The following is a 9,876-nucleotide window of genomic DNA, read 5'->3' on the forward strand; positions in this document are numbered from 1 at the left end:
GGGGGGGGGGAATGACTTCTAAAAAGTTATAATGGCTAACTTTTAAAACTAAGATAATCGCATACAAATCATACTTTAATCTACAAAATCCAAAACTATATAAACATATTTTCCATTCCAAAGAACAGAAAGCTTTTATTCTCTCCTTGATCTTAGGACTTATTTTATTGCTTACTTATGCCTAGAAGGCCTTTTAATTTGAAAGAATTCGAAAGCTCTCTTTTCAAGGATCCCTAAAAATACCAGGCAGACCAATACTTCAAATATTAGCACAAATACTTACAGTTTTAGAGCTTCAAAAAAAAATTACTAGAATAAAAGTACATAGAGTTTGCTGACATCAGAAGTTAACTGCTTCCTCATAGCATAAACAATTTGGCAAAGAACTGTATATTAGAATGAGAACCAAACCAATAGATACCGTCCTTAAAAGGGAATTAAAAAAAAAAAGACAGTAGTTCTTTGAACCATAAATTCCTAACATAGCCAAAAAGATTTTTCTTAACCAGATGTAGTGGCACACACCTGTAATCCCAGTGACTCAGGAGGCTGAGGCAGAAGGATTACAAATTCAAGGCCAGCCTCACAACTTAGTGAGACCCTATCTCAATAATATAAAAAATAAAAAGGGCTGGGGATATAGTGAAGTAGTAGAGAACCCCTGGGTTCAGGTTCAGTCTCCAGTACTGGGGAGAGGTATTTCTTTAAAGGATAATCTAAAACTTTGCTTTATCAAACTACCTGAGCATCTAAACCAGAATGATTAAAATACTCATATTTCAATCTTTAAATTGACTACACTTTGTCAAAGATAACTTGTGAGTTGTTTTAGCTCCTACCATCCATGATATCTTAGCATGCCTCCAATCCTTCCCTTAAAAGGACAAGCAATTCTACCAATAATGATTAAAAAAAAAAAAAAGGGGGGACTTTTACATAAATCATCTCACCCGATAATGGGAAAATTATCATTCAATAATTGAACTATGCAATTATAATGCTATGTATTATATTACGATATTTTTATATTACACATATTATATAGTTATATAATTACATATATGCTATATATTTTACATATATTACATTATAATAATGTGTATTATTCCATTATTCCATTTCATAAATGACCTACCAAAGAATAATTGGTAAGCGGAATGGGAATCAAAGAAAAACACACACACATACACATACACACACACACACACACACACACACACACGGCTAAGTTAGGGATAAAAATTCCCAAATTCTCATTTATAAAGAAACAATTGGTGGCCAGGGTTGTGGCTCAGTAGTAGAGCACTTATCTGGCATGTGTGAGGCACTGGGTTTGATTCTCAGCACAACATTTAAATAATTAAAATAAAGGCCCATTGACAACTAAAAAAATATTTAAAAAAAAAAAAAAAAAAAGAAACAACTGTATCTCAACCATCAAAGCTGCAACATTTTGGCCAGTAGATATCACAATGGATTTGAGAGTCAAGAAATATGGACCCTATCACTAGTTTATGTAAGGATGGCATTAACCTTGTTATTTCATTTTGTGAAAGTGAGACTAATAATACCTAATTTGGCCAACTCTGAATAGAAAATAATATGTGTAGAGCCCACAAGAATATACACATAAGTCAGCTGTCATTGACTAGGACTGGTAGAAAGGATCTCTGATCCACCCAGACACCACCTGGCTGCCCAGGGGCCAAGAGGATTACTTTCTCAGTACAAGTGTAACACATTCAGGGCACACTAAATGGTAAGCTCCTTAAGACTAGAGCTTATCATAGTCATTTTATATTCTCAGAACCTATATACACCCTGATATAAAGTAGGTCTCCACTAGTACTTCCTTAAATTCCTTACAGAAGAAAGGCACTCACTTCCAAAAAAGGAAAGGAAAAAAACAAACAAACAAACAAAAAACCAACAACAACAACAAAAAAAAAAACCAAAAAACTACTGGCTAAAAATTCATCCCTCTCTATGAAAAATTACAGTCAACTGCTGTCGTTAGGCAGAGGCTTATTAATCACTGAAACAAGTAGCATTAAAATAAAATCAAAGACAACAACACTCCACTGGAAGTTGTGACAACTGAAACCACTGTTTACAAATAGAAAATGCATGTCCCTGCACCTATGAAGCATTTCAATAAGAACATCTGTCCATTTTCACAGAAACAAATGTCTACTTCTTTTAAGGTGGAAATAAATTTTCAGTGGTTGACAGCTTAAGACATATGGATCACTACAAATGGAGAATATAAGCAAATTTATATCTCACTTCTTTAGAGACACAATATATTTTAGAAAAAGCAATGGTTCTTCTTGTACAGAAACAACAGAAAAGCACAATCCAATGAAGGGAAGATTAAAAGGAGCTATAGCATCTACTAAAATCATGGTCAACATTAAATATCTTACCCTACATACTATTAAATCTTCTGGATTGTCTTTTGTGAAATCAAAGATCTAATAGTTTTTCCTTCAAAACAAGTTATTTACATAAATTGTCTATTGTACCTCCTTCTAATACAAATTTATATGCATGAGGTATTAAGTGAACAAATCTCACAAGCTTTTCCACAAGACTATGTCTTTCTGAGTTTTCAATTTAGCACCCCTTAATTCTTTGTATCTAACACATTTTTCTTCCAACACCTTAAGATGTATATAGTAGACGTTTAAATCACCCTCTTCCAACCCAGAAGATAGGAAGAGAGCAGTTTCTAGACAAAATATCTAAGAGCAGACTAAGGGTCTGTAAACCAACAAGATATTTATTCGAGGGCTGGAGTTATGGCTCAGTGGTAGAGCACTTGCCTTGCATGCATGAGGCACTGGGTTCAATATTCAGCACTACATAAAAATAAATGAATAAAATAAAGATATTGTGTCCATCTACAACTAAAAAAAAATAATTTTTTTAATGTTTATTCCAGTAAAGGATGGTGGATAGGGGAACAATAGGAATTAAGTCTACTAATAAGTCTACAATAAATACTAGGAAAATCTTAAAGGGAATAAAGTATGAAGCTAACTTAAACATACACACTTTTAGTTCTAATAATGACCAAAAAACTGGTGTGTACACTTAGTATAAAAAAATTAAGGACTGAGCATGTACCTCAGTGGCACATCGAAAGCTAAAAACATTCACAAAACTCTGGGTTTAACCGCCAGCACAGGGAAAAATCATCATCAAATAAGACTTCTTCTAAAAGCAGTATTCCCAAATTGTCTAAACTTTTTTTCCCTTCAGGTTGTGGAGGACCCAACTCAGGGCTTTCTTGTACATACTAGGCAAGCACTCTGCCCACTGAGCTAAATCCCCAAACCCTAAACTTTCTTTTTTAAGTACTGGAGATTAAACCCAAGGGTGTTTTACCACTAAGCTACAACCTCAACCCCTTGTTAATTTTATTTTCAGACAGGGTTTTCTAAGTTACCCAAGCTGGCTTCCACCTTGCCAAGGCTGGCCTCAAACTTGGGATCCTTCTGCCTCGGCCGCCCAAGTGTCTAAGATTAAAGGCATATACTACCATTCCTGGGCTCCAAATTGTCTAATTTTTAAAATATGTTTGGGAATGTCATAAATTAGACCAGTTATATTTTGTTCCCAGAAAAATAAAGCAGATATCTTTCTACAAACTATCAAAACATAAAAAGATAATCAATTACACTCTTAGCTTTAATAATTTAATACTTAATTTCAAAATAAGTTAGTGCTTCCTCAGAGGTATATACTAATAAATTAATACTTCTTATAATAAAAATGAAGTGACATAATTATCTTATAAATAAAACAAATTTTGATTTTGGTTAGCATTTGTTGAGCCAGCAATTAACATCAAAAAAAGGAAACAAATCCAAAAAAGGAAACAAATGAATTCAGAAGAGTAATGATAATAAGATCCATGGGCCAACCCTATTAACTACATATTGTTTTATCCCCATTTTACAGATAAGGCAACTGTGGCACAGAAAAGTAACTTGTCCATATTCACAGGGAGGGGAATAAAATATTGAATATCAAAACAGGAAACCAATTCAAATCTTTTTTTTTTCTTAAGTGGTATTAGCAAAAAAAAGGCTGTCAAAACAAGTAAACAGCTATGTGTCTAGTCTTAGTGACTAAAATGATGATATCACCAACCCTCACTAAATGTTTTTAAAGGAAAATACATACATTCACTTTGGATTGTAATTTTCCAAAAATTCAATAACTTTAAAGAAACCGGGAAACTAGGCTTAATACACATTAACTATGTCTAATTCCATGCTCACTTTATATTATCTAAAACATATGAGTTCCCAAAATGAGAACAATATATTAATAATCATTTATAAACTTTCAAGGAATCAAGAACTGAATTTCATATCTAAAACAATAAAAGAACAGTAATTAAAGATTGTCTAGTTCAATCCCTGTATTTCACAAATGAGGAAAAACCAATTCAGTTTTAAAAGATTTTCCCAAATACATCTAAATATCAAAATCTGGACTAGAATTTATTTTCTGGTCCAACTGCTCTTTTTATTATACCATAAGGCAGGATACATAATAAAATACTATATTTAGCCAGGCATGGTGGTGCACGCCAGTAATCCCAGCAGCTCAGGAGGCTGAAGCAGGAGGAACAAGAGTTCAAAGCCAGCCTCAGCAACTTAGACAGGCCCTAACCAACTCAGTAAGACCATGTCTCTAAATAAAATATGAAAAAGGGCTGGGGATGTAGCTCAGTGGTTAAGCACCTCTGGGTTCAATCCCAGGTTAAAAAAAAAAAAAAAAAATCTAAGTTTCTGGAATAGGGTTACTGAAAGAAAAAAACAAAAACTAAAACAAAATGAAATTATTTAAATCTAAAAAATTAAAATTTTTGAAAAAGAATTATACAAAGTATACAAATGCTTAAAAAAAATCCATCCTGAGACAACACAAGGTTCAAGACAGCCAGAATAAATATGGTTTCACAGGCAAGAAGAAAAGGAATATGATCAGTGACAAAAAGTAGACTGGATCTTTAGGGACTTGCTCAAAAGCTTAGAATCAAACAAGTCAATAAGATATGTTGTGATAAAATCTGGCTAAAACTGGAGAACATGGATTTTTTATAGATTTTTTTTAATAATCTTTTCATCTATTATAAAAAGATTAGCCAGAGGTAGGAGAAAGTCAGAAAGTAAGTAAAGCTGGATGATATGAAGACTATGTTTATGCAGACTCCACATAACTGAGTATGACACTGAATACTGTAGTTTTTCAACAATTAAGTTTTAGATCCCAATAGTCTTACCTTTATTTGTGATAAATAAGTGCCTAAAATAGGAAAAAACCCAGTATCTAATATTAAATTTCATTTCTACTAACTATATAACTTTACCCTCTAATAATTATAAACACATGACATGTCAATGACCTAGCTAGCACCCTAGCCCTATGCCTGAGTTGATAATCTTACCATATCATCATTTTATATTATCAAACTCTCCATGCTTATCTTAAAATTGAACAAATTTTAAAATGAACATGACAATCTCTTAAGGAGAAAACAATGTAAAACTGTTTCTAGGGTATAAACTCAATTAAGTGTTTTTAACAAAAAAAGTATACTGAAGGTAATAGGTGATTTTCGCACTGTTTATCCTATTATTTGCTGGATTTTCTGTAATGAGATTTTTTTGGGGTGGGGGGCGAGTGCTGGAGGTTAGACCCAGAGGCGCTTAACCACTGAGCCACATCCCAAGCCCTTTTTAATATTTTATTTAGAGACAGGGCCTCACTGAGTTGCTGAGACTGGCTCTGAACTTGCAGTTCTCCTGCTTCAGCTTTCCAAGCCACTAGGATTACAGGCCTGTGCAACGACACCAGGCTTGTAATGAGAAATTTTAAGGACCCAAAGTGTATTTTAGCCAAAGCTAAAACATCAGAAGGCTTAAATGAAACATTTGCAATACTTTTTCTGAATGTTCTCCTTCCGCTAAGCCTCAGCATACTCAAATGTTCCTTTAACCAATCACTTAAATAACAGAAAACTCCCTATTTTTTTACAGTTTTTTTCCTTCTTAAATTAACATTTACAGGAAAAACAGCCAAAAATAGATAAAAAATAGATAAAATTTTATTATTTAATACAATATTCTGACTATAATAACAAGTGACTGAGAACCCCTTCATCTCCATACTCCCCTCCAACTAAACATGAGCATTGTTTCCACCTTTTCTTCTGGAATGATGCTAGACTGCACTGACCACAAAATCTCTTACCTGGTTGAGACTCAAGCAATAAGAAAAGGCAAATAGCCAGCTTAATCTGGGACTTCTTCAATAAGCAGTTTAAAGTCACCTATAGGGTACTATGTTAGAAACAGGGAAATTTTCTTGTTTTTTGTTTTTTTTTCCTCCAGAAATACAACTTGTCAAACTCACCTAACCTTGTGGCCTGGCCTCATTAACACCACAGTTCCTAATGGTCTATCTCACTGCCTTGTGACAAGGGGTGGGCCAGCTGGTGCCAATCTGACCAACCTCCTATAAGGAATTCTCATACTCAACTCCTTCCCCAACAAGTCCTTCCCAACCAGGACTCCAACAACCCAAAGCTGAAGAGACAACCAGAGTCAGAGATATCATCTATGGAGCTAATATGAAGCAGTATCGGTCTCCATGTAATAGCCATGATGGACAACCCACTGTCAAAGTCTATTCTACTACCTCCTCCTCAATTTCAAACCAGAGCCCCTCTTCACGTATTCTACCACTTTTCCCATTCTTTCACAATTAAGTATAATACTAAATATTCAGTAGCTACTCTGAACCAGGCCCTGAAGTCTGAAACTACTTAAAAGGTAAAACAAACATTACATGAAACTGAATATATACTACCTCGTAGACATACAAAAGGCTTGTATGTCTATATATGTGAAGAGGTACCTTTACAAATTACACATTACAATCCAAACATAGTCACTTGTTTGGGTCAGGCTATAATAGTAAGCTAAGAAAAATGAGTTTTACTAATTTCACATGTAAGCAGAATACCAGTGATATAGAATAAGACACATCTCAAAAGCACTGGGGGTTGGGGGGTGGGTCTTGGTACTGGAGATTGAACCCAGGGGCGCTCTACCATGGAGCTTCGTATTTTGAGACAGGGTCTCAAGAAATTGCCCAGATAAATTGCTGGTGTCTAATTTGCAATTCTCCTGAGCATCTTCCCCAATCACTGGGATTACAGGGTGCACCACCACAGCCAGATAGACATTTATTTTTAAGTTACCTTATCCAATTAAGGTATTTATTGTAGACATGCCCTACACCTTATTTTGACAAATGAATAAATTATGTAAACTTTGATTATTTATAGAATTAAATTTCAACTCACCCTAAATGTTTTCACAGCTGCTGACTCTCTGAAAAGTATAATTTTGTTAAGCCCAGCTCTCTTCTCTATTCCACATGCTGACTCAATCTTACCCCTACTAATCATTCACTTTTGGATGTCAAAAAGTGAAATAAAGGATTTGGAGAACTTTTTTTCTTATATGCAAAAGGCAGTGCTCCTGATCAAATTGCAGAAAGAAATGACAGTCCTTTACTTTAAAACCCTAACAATCTAAGAGATAAGAAGCCAGGCATGGTGGCACACGCCTATAGTTCCAGCTACATAGAAGACTGAAGTGAGAAGATCACTTGGGTTCACAAGGTCAAGTCAGGTCTGGGCAACACAGTGAGACCCATCTCAAAATAATAATAATAACAATAATAATAATAACAGGGCTGGGGATGTGGCTCAAGCGGTAGCCCGCTCGCCTGGCATGCGTGCGGCCCGGGTTTGATCCTCAGCACCACTTACAAACAAAGATGTTGTATCCGCCGAAAACTAAAAAATAAATATTAAAAAAATTCTCTCCCTTTAAAAAAAAATAATAATAACAACAATAATAATAGAAAGAAGCAAAAAAATCACAAGATTAAGTATGAAATTACAAAAGATACTGTGAAACTACAGAGGCAGATAAATAGAGATAGAATTATTCAGGTAAGACAACCTGATGGAAAAAGACAGGTACAAACTGGCCAGCTAAGGATGGGAAGTGTTCCAAGCCTAGCACAGAGCATCTACAAAGGAACAGAGTAATTATTTTTGCTTTTCTTGACTTTGTAATTCTTAGAAGATGGGATGGCAATTTTCTTTAGAAAATAACACTTCAAATTACCTTGAGATATTTAGCCATATTCTGGAAGTGCATTAGAATTTATTTAAATATGAAAGGATATAACCAATTTTAATAGTACCTTTGGAATGATCTCATTTGACCAGGCACAGACAATTCGGTATTGCCAGTGACAAAATACACACTGCATGCAATTAATTAATGCACCTGAGTGGAAGCCCTAGAAAGAGCTTCAGTCTGACATCCTTGAGATGAGAATCCCACTTATTCAGTGTGTGGCGTTGGCAAATCACTCTGTGCTTCCTTGTTCTAATCTGATTATATTTATTAACATATTTAAATATTGTTTGTCTCCTTCAACTAGAATGTAAACACTAAGAGCAGAAACTGCCTTAAACACCTCTGCATCAGTAGTCTGTGCCATTTTGTGGGAATACTTCATATCTTTGTGTAAGTGAATTAATAGTAAAGAATATCACCACTCCTAAAGCCCTAGACTTTGACAATGAACTATGTCCCATAAAGTCTGTGTAGCCCAGCAATCTGGCAAAATTATCACTGTTAAAAGATTTAATCATTACATCTGTTTCGAAATCAATAAAACTACCATTTCTAAAAATAATTAGCCCAATTCTGAGAAATTATTTTAGTAGAGTCCCCTTAATACCAATGTTTTCCTAAAATGTAAATTGTGAGAAAGAACAATCATCCACATGGGGAAATGGATTCTCAATGATTCATTCTTCTTTAATACTGTAGATTTTAAGCCCACCTAATTTCAGCCATTTTTAATATTGTTCCATAGCATGTCGTAGACAATCAGCTTTTAGCACACTTTTGCGATCTGAATCACCACTCCTTAAATATATAAAATGTACCACCCTCTGATGGAAAACTGCTTGGGGATCTCCTATATGAAACAGGGTGAAGAGAGATGAAAATGATTTCGGAAGTCTTAGGAACATAACACCAGGCCCACATTGCAAAGAATAACTTTTTGCTGGTGATGACTCAAATTACAATCCCTACATAAAAGATCTAATGAAAGGAATCTGTCACGTATGGAAAACAGTGATCGTCTGGCCAAGCACAAAAACAAGTTTTAAATCCACCCACACTTTGCTTAATTCGAAACTTTTAAGGAGCATTAATACTTTCCCCCTAAAGTCTGTTTAAAAGTCCTAAATAAAACAATACAATCGCCCTTACAGTCAGTCCCTCACACATAGGAGTCTGGTGTAGTCAAATAAACAAATGACAGGAAAGCTAACGCTGCTTTTCAAGATTAACGTGGATTTCCAATGACAAGACTGCCACCTGGACACAAGTTGGAAATCCGAGAGCTCGTTCCTTTCGGAGAGTAGAAAATAGAGAAAATTTCAACAGCACTAAAAGTTTCCACCTTCTCACACACCCCCTTCCCCCCAGCATGGGGTCGGGGGCTCCGCCTAGCCAGAGGCGCGTGGAGGAAATCTGCACTTGACTTCCGTCCCCTCCCCGGGTAGGAATGAGACCTTTCCTTCCTGCCCACAGACCCCCACACCCGCCAGGGGCAGCTCCCCGCGGGGCGCTCGGCCAGACGGAAATGAAGACACGCAGCTCGGCGTCCCTTCTCCAGCGACCCCAGCCCACGGCCGCGCTCCGACGGGCGCGCACACACACCGCGCCCCGCAGGCTGGTGCGCCGCGGGAAGGCT

General features: G+C 35.8%; 1 long non-coding RNA gene across 1 annotated transcript in view; it reads left to right on the forward strand.

The window, feature by feature from the left end:
• The window catches only part of LOC125616092, a 25,395-nt gene that overhangs the window by 6,777 nt on the left and 8,742 nt on the right, over positions 1–9,876 (forward strand). Inside the window, exon 2 of the long non-coding RNA XR_007346716.1 lies at positions 8,092–8,099. This is a non-coding gene — a long non-coding RNA (uncharacterized LOC125616092). The remainder of the gene's footprint in view (positions 1–8,091; positions 8,100–9,876) is intronic.

Source organism: Marmota marmota, unplaced genomic scaffold (assembly GCF_001458135.2).
Source record: "Marmota marmota marmota unplaced genomic scaffold, marMar, whole genome shotgun sequence".
Taxonomy (NCBI): domain Eukaryota; kingdom Metazoa; phylum Chordata; class Mammalia; order Rodentia; family Sciuridae; genus Marmota; species Marmota marmota.